The sequence below is a fragment of the Mustela nivalis genome (genome assembly GCF_964662115.1).
Source record: "Mustela nivalis genome assembly, contig: HAP1_SCAFFOLD_931, whole genome shotgun sequence".
Classification (NCBI taxonomy): domain Eukaryota; kingdom Metazoa; phylum Chordata; class Mammalia; order Carnivora; family Mustelidae; genus Mustela; species Mustela nivalis.
The window spans coordinates 188859-201981 of NW_028135733.1; positions in this window are offsets into that span (position 1 = coordinate 188859).

Sequence of the window (13123 nt, forward strand, 5' to 3'; positions counted from 1 at the left end):
AAAAATTGTATTATCAGTAAATTTTGCCAAAAGTAGAGATAGGTTTCTTTCTTTTTTTTTTTTTTTAAGAGATCACAGGTAGACAGAGAGGCAGGCAGAGAGAGAGAGAGAAAAGCAGGCATTATGCTGAGCAGAGAGCCCGATGTGGGATCAATCCCAGGACCCTGGGATCATGACCTGAGCTGAAGGCAGAGGCTTTAACCCACTGAGCCACCCAGGCACCCTAGAGATAGGTTTTTTTTTTTTTTTTTTTTTTTTAAATAATGTGTTTTTCTTTCTTTTTTTTTTTTAAATATTTTTATTTATTTATTCGACAGAGAGAGAGATCACAAGTAGGCAGAGAGGCAGGCAGAGAGAGAAGAAGGGAAGCAGGCTCCCTGCTGAGCAGAGAGCCCGACGCAGGACTCCATATCAGGACCCTGATTTCATGACCTGAGCCGAAGGCAGCGGCTTAACCCACTGAGCCACCCAGGCGCCCCCTGGAGATAGGTTTCTTATAGGCTTTCTTATTTTTGCAGTTTTCACCAAAGGGAACATTGCTCTAGTTTGGGGCATGAATAGTAATTCCCCCAAATTGTGTGCCTGAGTAACCAAACATGGCCTCCTTTTGGAGCTCACCCAGGAGTTGGAAATTCTGGTATTGGTGATTCCTTTCATTTGATGAAATCTGAATTGCCCAGAGGGATTTCCCATGGGGACCAGAGCTGGATGGCGCATCCCACAGTCAGAAACACAGAAGAGGTATAGAGTATGTTCTGACTTTAAAAGGATAATAATTAGTATAATGATTATAATAAGACAAAAGGAGTAAAGGGGTCATTCTGGGTGAATGGCAGCAAGGGATTTAAGTAAAATGAGAAGAATAATTTTAACTAAGCAGATACAAAATGAAAAAAGAAGGAAGGGGCACCTGGGTGGCTCAATGGGTTAAAGCCTCTGCCTTCAGCTCAGGTCATGGTCTCGGTGTCCTGGGATAGAGCCCTGCGTCGGGCTCTCCGCTCAGCAGGGAGCCTGCTTCCTCCCTCTCTCTCTCTGCCTGCCTCTCTGCCTACTTGTGATCTCTCTCTGTCAAATAAATAAATAAAATCTTAAAAAAAAGAAAATTAAAAAAGAATGAAATGGATGACTTGACCCAATATCTTGTGTGTTACATGCCTGCTTCTCAAATGAACGATTTGGCTCAAATCAGGTTGTGCAGAGTTGGCCTTAAAGACCCAAGTCATCATTGGTGAAGTTGTGGGGAATAATAATTGAGATTGTGATGAAAGTACACATGAGAAGAGAAGCAGATTTTTTTTTTTTTTTTTTTTTTTAGGGAGAAGAAAGAGTTTAGGTTTAGAGGATTCCCAAAGAAGTGGTGATGGTTGGTTGAAATAGAACATTTGTATATCTCATACCTTGAGCCCCCATAATGGCAGTTGGCCACCTCTGAACACAGGTTCATCAATATGGACTCTCTAGCCAGTGGAAAACCAGAGAGAGTACTCCCAGGACCCAACATTGACATAGTGGGAGAACTTTAGCTGGTTTCATAGAGGATCTTCATCTCAGTTCATCCCGGTGGATGACAGTCTGCTGAGATAATTAGTCTCCTTGTCTGTGAGGCTGGCTCAGACAAGATTCACAAGAGCCTATGCATGGTTCTATGCTCAGATTCTTCTTCTTATAACTCACAACAGTTTTGCACAGCACAACACAACATTGTAACCAAAAGGACAGCCTAAGGGGACAAAAAGGAATGGTATGAATCCACCAAGGAGGCAAACAAATGGGTCCCCAAAACAAGCCCCAGGTGCCAGCCTGAGTATCAACAGCCTAGGAACTCACTGCAAGAGAGCAAATTTCAGATTCAGTGCTCACTCATAGGCTTTCTTATTTTTGCAGTTTTCACCAAAGGGAACATTGTTCTAGTTTGGAGCATGAATAGTAATTCCCCCAAATTGTGTGCCTGAGTAACCAAACATGGCCTCCTTTTGGAGCTCACCCAGGAGTTGGAAATTCTGGTATTGGTGATTCTTTTCATTTGATGAAATCTGAATTGCCCAGAGGGATTTCCCATGGGGTCCAGAGCTACATGGCACATCCCACAGTCAGAAACACAGAAGAGGTGTTGAGAAGCTGCATGCAGCAAGGCCAAGGGGCCTGGTGGGCACCACACAGGCTTGAAAGCTGTGGTTTTGAAGCAACAGGCGGCTAGACAGGGTCTAGGCAGGAACTCTGGGATGACCTGCCCAGTAAAGAAAGGTCAATCAAATGACAACAGGAAAAGAACACCCAGAGCTTGCTAGAGCAAGGGAGTCGAGCCATCATTATGTGCACTTGGCAGAGACTCGACATCAAGCAGAAGAGTGAGAACTCATGCTAGTGGGAAAAAGGGAAGGCTTCAGCTATGCCCTGATGGGAGGTTATTGGCACAAAGAGGGTCTAGTGAGGTGGCTGGAAGGGAGGCATCCTCTGTGGTTGTTATAGGTGCATACTTGGTTGTTTTATGGTCAATTGGTTCTTTGTGGGGAGTGGGGACAAGAGTTAGGGAAGCTCTCAGATAGAATTATGGCCATTTGAGGCCCACTGTTGAGAAGGACCTGGTGCAGAACCCTGGCCATTTGCTATGTACAGCAGCTAATCTCCTTCCAAGTCTGACATACATAGTAAGCCTGCTTTCTCTGCTGACACCAAGGATTGGGTCCTGGATTGGTTGTGGACAGAAACCTATTTTCATGTACGGTCTGCCTACGGCCCATTTGTGTGCTCGCTTTTTCATGCAGACTGGGAACCAGAAACCAGGAAAATGCTGAGGAAGTTGTTGAGCAGGGCTGAAGAGAGAGACCATAAATTTGAAGATTTAAGAACATCAAGTTCCTGGATGAGCCCAGGTCCTGCAGGATGAGAATCATACAAAGCACGAAAATAGAAAGTAAGCAAAGTTACAAAAAGTAGCTTATCAATAAGAGAGAGGAAGGGTGCCTGGTTTCTTCAGTTGATTAAGTGTCTGAATCCAGGTTTTAGCTTAGGCAATCGTCTCAGGGTCCTGGGGTTGAGTCCCCTGTCAGGATCTGCACTCAGCACGCTGTCTGCTTTGGATTCTCTCTCCCTCTTCTGCCCACCCTCCAACTCATGTGATCTCACTCTCTCTCAAAATAAAATAATTCATTAACAAAAGAAAATAAAAAGAAAGAAAAGAAAGAGTAAAAAGGAATGAGAGACGAAATAATGGCACACGGATTGAGGATCTAGTGTTCTGAGTCTTCCCAGTCTGCATAATAGGCTTCTCTGTGCAGAGCAATGGTAACAGACATGGCCTTCCTTTGGGAAGGGAAAGGGGAGAAAGAGGACTCAGGCCACTGCTCCTAGGATCATGTCCTTGACCCCAGAACTCAATTTCTATCCTCAGCGCTACAGTCCCCCCACCTCACCAGCTCCAGAACCATGATCCCTTTAACCCACTGATAACGAAGGTGTCCAGGGTCTCTGGGCCTTTTCCAGCTCTTACATTTCATAACTGGGACCTGCAACCAATGCCTGTCATCCCATTCTTTAAAGAGGCAGCCAAGGTGTTGCCCATGACTTCCTGTCCCCATGATTTCATGCCTTCCTCTGCTCCCTCCTGCTATGCTCCCTCATCCTTCCCCGAATCATGAATTTCTTCTTTCCCTTCTCCTCTCACCTCCAACAACCTGATTGTTCTGTGAAATGGCAACAGTGGAGCAATGATGATGGGTTTACTGCCATCCTCCCTAGTCCCTCAGTTGACCCGTGAGCCAAACCAGCCACCATGGAGATGGTTTCCATGGGCCTGGGTTGTGCTAGGCATGAGTGTGACAGGAAACTGAGCAATAAAGGTACTACCCTATGCCTGGGCTGATCATAGACACTGGAATCATACTTGAGTGTTACTACAGCCATTAAGTGTCCTAGCCTAGAGAAGAGATGAATGTGACAGGAGAGATCAAATGACGTGTCCAAATTCCCCTAGGCTGTCAGTGTGGGGACAGGGTTCCACAGTGAGCACAGCTATATAAACCCCAGCACTTGACAGCAATCATGCCAAGCCCCCAAGCCCTGGCAGGAATGGAGGAGGCCCCGAGCAGGTTGAGGGAAGGTCCAAGGATGGTCTGTGACCATGATGTGGGGAGCAGGTCCATCGCTGTGCGGCTGGAGTAGTGGGATCAGACAGGAGCAGAGACCATGGTCCCACTTCTAGAGCCTCTGTCCTGGGCCTGGTCATCCAGGAAACAGCTCAGTGGGACCCTTGAGCGCCAGGGTGTGCGACCAGCTCAGCAGCCTTCACATATGCCTCTGGAATTCCAACCAGTCTACGACTATATCCAAAGGCTCTCCTGTTTTGCATTGAGGAATGCAACCTCACAGCTCCTTAGGAAAGAGAATCTTAAATATAAAATAAGAAAAGAGGATTACAAACAGAGCACCTTCAAGGCCCAGAGGCAGACTACTTCTTACTATTATTTCAAAAGAACCTACCATTACAGGAAAGGAACAAAACAGAGACTGAATCTGGGTGGCTCAGTCATTTCAATGTCTGCATTCTGCTGGGTTTCTGATCCCTGGGAGCAGGCCTGCATTAGGTTCCTGGCTCAGCCTGGAGTCGTCATCTCCCTCTCCCATGGCCCCTCCCCACCAATCCTTCACTCTCCGTAAAAAAATAAAATCTCTCCATGGCTGAAAAACAGAAAGAAATCCTCTAATACATATACTTCATCTTTTTGATTTCCTACCTCCCACTCTCAGTCTACAAAGTAGCTGCTGTAACCTGCCTATTCCCAGGAACCCTCTCCCCTTAGTTCCTACCTGAGTGTACTTCCCTTACCTGGAGGGTCTTCTTCCTCTGAGCTGACCTCGTATATCGTATCCAGGCTCCATTCTATAGAGACACAAGCATGAGCAGCAGGTTGTTAGAGAGAGGGTCTCCCTTGCACCTACTGCTCCAGCAGAGGTCAGGCTGGCTCACCTGCCATCACCTGTTCTTCCTCCTAGATCCTCAGACCTGCCCTGGGCTCCCTGGAGTCAGAGCCCTTCAACAGACCTTGAGCACAGCTGCTAACCCTCAGGGAGAGGAAGGATGCCCCTTCACATGGCACTTCCCTGTCTCCATGGGATTACAATAGCTCTCACCCATGCATGGATCAACCTGTGATCCCAACTGTAGTGGAAACAGTCTGGGTTAGATGGGGTCCATGAGCAGCCCCTCTGCCAGGCTCAGAACAGGTGCCCAGGGGAGCTGTCTGTGAGGATGAAAATGTTCTGTGTTGTAAACATGCATTATGGGGCACCTGTAATTTAGCTGATGTGATGAAGGATGGGACTGTTTAGCTTTGTTTCCTGGAATTAACTCACACGTGAGCAGACATGTCTTGCTAGGGGCAGGGACACTTCACTGTCCTCAGGAGCCCATCCTTCTCTTCCTGGTCCATACTAGAGCCTGGGCATGCAGTTAGCATAATGTGGGTGAACATAGACCACGACAAGCTGAAGAGGGAAATTTCTGCCCCTGAACTAGACCTTAATCCAGACTGTATCAAGAGAGGCTGCTCAGAGCTAACCATTTGGGGGAGAAGGAATGAGGGAGATGCTGCTCGTGTCCTTGCAGTGGCTACCAGGTGCAGGGCTCCTGTCCCCATGAGTGGAAGGACACAGAGTTTGGGTGTGTGAACTCTCAGATCATTTTAGAGAAACCATCAAACTGATGTCTTCTGGGCCATAAAAGGGAGGAGCAAGAAGCACCCCAACCGTGGGATCAGCTCCCATGACTTTGCTAAGTTCACCATGCCTGGAGTCTGTGCCGCTCTCACCTCATGTGCACCTAGAATGTTCTACAGCTGCCATAGCCACATGGTATGAGATCTCTTCAGCATAAATATGTCTGCAGGCCAGATAACCCTTGGCCAACTGCGTGTAGACAAGGACTGGTTGTCAAGTGACTTCCAAAAGCAGGTGAAAAGTAAAAACTCGCCCCTCCTAGCCCTGGGTGGTTCAGGCTGTGAGCCTCTGTGTGTCTGGCCTGGTCCTGGTTTCATCCCCACTGATGTGTCTAAAGTGGGGGAACAGGAGACCTGACTGCATTCTCTGGCTCTCCCTAATTTCCATGATGGAAAGAGCCTGGTTTGTTGCACAGGTGGCCGGAGAAGAGGATGGAACGAGAAGCAAGCCCCTTCCCTGGGGATTTAGGAAGACGTCCATACAGTGCTCACACCAGCCGTGACAGTGTGACCTGCCTCGTCCCTGCTCAGGAGGAGCCCGAGTGGCATCCTCAGGGTGGGCAAGGCTGGGCCCAGGCAGTGATCCTGTACTGATTCACCTAACCTTGCAATCTTGGCATGCCCTCCCTCTCTCACATGGCCTGGCTGTCCTTCGTGCTGTCCGTCTGCCCCCCCCCCACACCATCCCCTCTACCTCTTCCCTCTAAAGCTCTAGTCCAAGCCCCTGGATCATGCCCTCACCCTTCAATGCAGAAGGATCTGATGGAGCCAGGATTCCTTAGAGCCTAACTGCTGCTCTCACTTCTCTATTGGGTTGCACCCAGCAGGCATTCTCTTTCACACTACCAAGTGACCATGATCTAGAGACAAAGGATTTCTAGAACCTGCAGGCTCCCACTTCTCAGATTCCCTTCAGAACAGGGTGTGGTAACCATCTGCCCTTGGGACCACCTGCCCCAGCTCTCCCACTAAGAGGAAGAATATTCTTTCTCAGGCTCCTTTCATCAGAAAGGTGTGGGAACAGAGGAGGGGCAGAAGCAAAGAATCCATGGGGAGAAAAATCCCTTTACCTTAAAGTATGTGAGAGAGCAAGGACCCTGGGATCACTGTAGTCTCATGACTGGCAAGCACCCCACAGTAGGAGGATCAGGAACAAGGTGTAAAAGTATTTTTGATTCCAAACTCCGTGTAGAAATGTGTGGGTCTTCTGCAATTGCATTACTGGGTATTTACCATAAAGATACAGATGTAGTGAAAAGAAGGGCCATCTGTGCCCCAATGTTTATAGCAGCAATGGCCACGGTCGCCAAACTGTGGAAAGAACCAAGATGCCCTTCAACAGATGAATGGATAGGAAGATGTGGTCCATATACACTATGGAGTATTATGCCTCCATCAGAAAGGATGAATACCAAACTTTTGTAGCAATATGGACAGGACTGGAAGAAATTATGCTGAATAAAATAAGTCAAGCAGAGAAAGTCAGTTATCATATGGTTTCACTTATTTGTGGAGCATAAGAAGTAACATGGAGGACATGGGGAGATGGAGAGGAGAAGGGAGTTGAGGAAAATTGAAAGGGGAGGTGAACCATAGAGACTATGGACTCTGAAAAACAATCTGAATGTTTGGAAGGGGCGGGGGGTGGGAGGTTGGGGGAACCAGGTGGTGGGTATTGGAGAGGGCACGGATTGCATGGAGCACTGGGTGTGGAGCAAAAACAATGAATATTGTTACGCTGAAAATAAATAAAAAATTTTACAAAAAAATGTAGGGTCTTCCCCTAGAAATGGAGAGGTGGGAAATGGTGCATGAGATTTTGGGTTAAAGAGCCTCATCTCAGTGCCAGGCTCCCCAAACACAGGCACTAGGACCCCGCTGTCATTCAGCACCCCCTCCAGCCTCCCTTTTCTCTGAGGCCAACTGAACACCACAGGAGTCCTTCTCTTTAGTCATGATCGATCCCACTGTCTGCTCAGAGGTGAGACCCATCATTAACTGAAGTCATTCCTGACAGACTCAGGGGAATTCTGAAAATGCTTTTTCCTCTCAGGACCCTGGGAACATTTTTCTGTGTGGTAATGGGATTTTTCAGATGAAACCAGGTCTATTTGGTATATGATAGACTACACACATATTTAAGTCGTACAATGCCGTAAGTTCTGACATACATATGCCCCCATTAGGCCAGGGGACAGGATTTGCTTTTTCTTTTCCTAAATGGCAAAGTTCACATCAACAACTGTGCTATTTAGGGATACATAATTTCTTGGAAATATACACACACAGAGAGACACACAAAACCACATGCCCACTCACAATCACACCTCGTCAGTTCACACAGAGACACACTCCACCTCCATACACACAAACTCACTACGTGAATGCTACACAGCCACAAAGACATGACCATGGTTCTCCATGTGGAAAACCCATTGTTTCAACACACCTCTGATCCCCATTCCAATGGGAACCCAGGATCTGATGATGCCCCTGACTAAAGATAACAAGAGACGTATTCCAGAATACATACCTGTTTTGCTCAATCTGGGTGGCACCTGCAGGTACAGAAAAGAGGGCACAATGAGCCTCGGGTCATGTTGTATACTGTCTGTCTGCTAATCTTTAGTTATGTCAGTGACAATAGGAAACCAGAGGGAACCCAGTGCTTGGCTCCCATGGTAAGCAAACAGGATGCCTATAGGAAGTTGTTTTTCCTGGGGGATGTGTCTGCCCAGTCCACCCAGGTGACTATAAAATTCTTCATTCAAGCAGGAGAAACTGTTGCTGAGGGAAAGGATCCTATCACAGCGATTATAACCAGGTTTGGTGTTGCCAATAGTAAATGTCCTCTCAAATCAGATGATGGTTGGCAAGAGACAACCACTCAGCACACTCCCCAAAAGAGAAATTATATATGTGTCCTCTCAAATGTGTGTGTATGTGTATGTGTGTATGTATATATGTGTGTATATACACATACACACAAACACTCATACAGTTTAAACATTTTATTTCCATATACAAGCCATTTATTTATTTAGCCGATGTTTTATTATTTTCAATTTACCAACATATAGTATGTTATATGCTTTTCAACTGAATTTGATTAAAGAAACCGAGAAAGCAACACTTGTTCCTTGGGCAAGGACAGGCAAGCTCACCTTGGCAACACATTGGTCGTCTTTGTCTTTGATATTCTGACGAAACCTTGCCCAGATCGAGCTTTTTTTGGGGATGTCTAGAAGGACATCAAGAACATACTTGTCAGTACATTGGTGGTGCTGCTCAAGAATAATTCGGGGAGGGGCTCCTGGAGGGCTCAGTCCTTTCAGCATCGGCCTTCCACTCAGGTCATGATCTCAGGGTCCTGAAATTGAGTCACACGTGGGGCCTCCGTGCTCAGCGAGAGTCTGTTTTTCTCTCACCCTCTGCCCCTCCCAACTGACTGTGTTCTCTCTTTCTCTCTCTCTCAGGTTAATAAAATCCTTTAAAAAAAAGAATGAATAGCTTGGAGAGGATTGCTTTATATAAATGGTGTTAGATCATTGGGGTCATTTGGTTGGCTGGCAGGGGCTGAAATGAACCTGTGGGGCCTCCCACGGTCATAGGGCTAGAACGTGTGCCGTGATGAGGTTTTTTTCTTTTCTCTGAGAAGGTTGACATTAGCCAGTGGCAGTGGGATTGATCTGCAGAAATATACACTGTCTCTCCTGCTCTTTCACTCTCTCCCTCTTCCTCTCTGTCTCTGTCTCTGTGACTGTATCTGTCTTTATCTCTTCCTGTCTCCCACACAAAAGCACCCACTCACAATCACACTACATAGAGCCACAAAAGACACCCTAACCCCAAGTCTCATGCACACAAACTCCTATCACACACACGGAATACATTGGCTTCCTAGTCTTGCAGACACAAGAGCATACTTTGCCACCTGGGAAATATGCCTGTCTTGCAAACCTCCAATAGTCCTACCAGGAACCCCCAACTGGTGAGGCTCTCCAGACTGAAGATTCCAAGGGGGCCCCACCTGCCTTACCAGCTAGAAGTTTTTCCCAGGAAGAGACTGATTCCAGATAACATGCCACTTTCCCTTTGCTCCCGACATTTCTGGGGGTTGCAGGTATAAATAAGAGGACACCATGGGGCTCAGGTCATGCTGTACACTTGTCTGTCTGCACTGATCTTTAGTTCTCTGGATGACTTTAGGAAACCATATGGAACACAGTGGTTGAGCCCAAGACCCCAAGTACATGACCTGGATGCCTGTAGGAAGTTGTTTTTCCTGGGGGATGTGTCTGCCCCATTCACTCAGGATGGCAACTACAAAATTCTTCATCCAAACAGGAGAAACTGTTGCTGAGGGAAAGGATCCTACCACAGCATTTCTAACCAGGTTTGGTGTTACCAATAGTAAATGTCCTCTCTCATCAGCTAGCGGTTCAAAAGAGGGCACCACTCAGCACTCTCTACAATAGGGAAATCATAGGAGATATATATATATCTCAACTGAAATGTACATTGTCCCATTGTCATCTGTATTTGATTGGAAAGAAAACAAGAAAGCAACATTTGTTCCTCGGACAAAGAACATCAAGCTCACTGTCACAATGGATAGATCTTTGGTAATGATGTTATCACCCAGAGCTGTTCCTAGGAAGTCCTCTGAGAGATCTAGGACACAGAGTACCCATCAGCATGTTGGTGGTATTGCTCAAGAGTAACCCGGGGCGTGTTAGTTGATATGGACGTGAGCCTAGAGTGTATGGCGCCAGTTGGGTACCAAGCATGGACTGAAATGCCAATGTTGGGCCACCCACAGCAGTAAGTTTTAAAGTGTGCCATGTGATAATATTTTTTTAGAAGGTTGATATCATGTGGTTTCTGTCTGACAGTATCTCCTGGAGAAACACATTTAACTCTCTATCATCTCTCTCTGTGTGTCTTTATTACTTCTCTCTGTCTCTGTCTCTGAAGGAGGGTACATGACGGAACACACGAATCACTCAATTCTACCTCTGAAACCAATACTACAGTATCTGTTACCTAATCTGAATTTAAACTTTTAAAACAAGCATGCAGGTGGCTCTTGGTGAGCCACCCTTCTTCATGGAAGGAAATGCAAGGCAGAAGAGTAGAAAAGAAGGGAGAAACAGAGTCTTGGCTTTGCCATTGAAGACAAAGTTACACCTGAAGCTAAGGGGACATTGTATGTCAACTTGGCCTCCATTAAAAAACAATAAAGGAAAATAAAGAAACCCTAAAGAGAGAAGAGTGTCCAAAAATTTCAAAACATGAAATTAATACAAGTAACCATCATTAATCTCATGGTATCTTTTCATCCAGTCTGTGTCTCATCTCTGTATTCACTGAGTTGGGTGGCTCTCCAAGTGAGCAGTAGTCATTCACTCATGGGATGATTCTTTACAATGGGAGGCCTGGGTTCCTTCCAATGTTCTCTATCTAACCCAACTCTGTATGAGAGTTGCAAGAAAGAAAAAGAGTGGAGCCTAGGTTCATAGCCAAAGGTGACTTTGAGTTCTTGTTTGTGCTTGTTGCTTGCTGTGTACTTTCCAGTATCTGAGGCTTTCTGGGGCTCAGCAGTCAATGAGTACTAACTTTCTCCCCATTTTTGTTTGGGGCTGGCTGCTGAGAGGTGACCCAACACTGAGATCGACTTACCAGGTTTCTCAATGTTATGCCTCCCAATCTCAAAATCTGTGAGATGGCCAGACAGTTTAGACCTTTTCTGTGCTTGTCACACTAATGGCTATGCCGACATTGGTCCTCCATGGGACCACTGAGGTCACCTTATGAGGATAGACAGTGTTTGGGATTTCTGTAGACTCAAGCAGTTCAGAAATCTATACAGACCTTGGAAAGACCTTCCATTGTTTCTACTGAACCCATGGCTCAGAGCTACCCTTGTCAGTGTGGTAAGTGCAATTCTGTATCTCAGAGGATCAGCATAGGGGTTCACATTTTGGCATTTACACTTAAGAGCTTGTGTGCCTGGGCATATTCATCTCTGTGCCTCAGTTTCTCCATCTGAAGAGTGCCATTAGCAAGGAAACCACTAAATTGGTGGTGAGGGTTGAATGGTTCATATAAGTAAAGCATGCCGTGTAAATGATCAGAAAGGTTACTTAGAGGTGAGATGCCTTGTCTGAGATCCTATAACTTCACAAAACTCAGAGCTACATTCAAACCCTGGCATCCAAACTCCCAGGGCAGTGCTTTTTCCATGACTTACAGCTGCTCTGTCTAAACATGACCACTTTATCTTAAACCGACCCGGTGTTGAAGGAGTCAGACAAAGGTCTCAGAAATCTTTTGGTTGAGTATACTGCCTGAGTATACACCAAGTGGGTATTTCCCAAAATAATGTGCATCATGCTTCCAGAATGTGTTAGTTGCCTGACCCAACAGCTATCTGGTAAAACACAATGAACACCAGTTTTCTAGGGAGAGAGGATTGCCTACATAACATATGGGTGTTCCAAAATGTGTGAAACGAATCATCTCGTGTGATTTGTTCCTTCTCAAGTAGGCATGTCAAACTAAGACCTGTTTCCAAGTCATGCAAATGATGTTAACCTCACCTTTGAAAAGAGCTCTAGGTCTTTCACGGGACCAGATTTGCGCATTACATCAAAACAACATCCATAGAAACTTGTTCTTTTTTAAAGCTGGTGCTCTATATGCAAAAGTATGCAATGATCTATATACATAATTTTTTTATTTCTCTTTTCATCTCAAAAATTTACCTTTCATTTTTTTGTTATGGTATCAACTCCCTATGGACTTGCTTTTTGATCCATCTCTGTCAATGGATTTCTTTGTCTATCATTGTGTGTGAAAGGCTGGATACTCAATGGGTATATATCTATTTTTTTTCTCTTTTCACCAGTCTACACCTCTGGGGTGGGCAACAGGTTGAGAGAAAGCATGTTGCTGATATTTTTGTACACTTATAATTTGGGATAACGATGAAAAGATGTAAAGGAAATGTGTTTTAGTACAGAAGCTTACATCTAGACACATTCTTCTTAGCTGTTTTGGAAAACTAGTTCTATGAATGAAAGCACCATGTGCCCACATATATTTAACTCAAGACACATGCCAGGAGAAGGGAGATTGAAGGCACATGAACGCAAAAGGAGAGGCTTCCATGTGCAAGAAGCATGGAAATCAGCTCTTCTTCCCAAGGACAAAAGAAAGGCTGAAGACACTGAAAAATCAACCACTCCTCTGGGATCCATAGGAGAGGGGAAGACACAGGGCAAACCATGGCTCTCAGGAGACAGAAAAGGGAACACAGGGAATAAAGCTTTCCTGGAGCACAGGAGCAGAGACTTTAGTAGAACACACCATTTTCTCAAGCTCACATGGAACATTCAGCAAAAGAG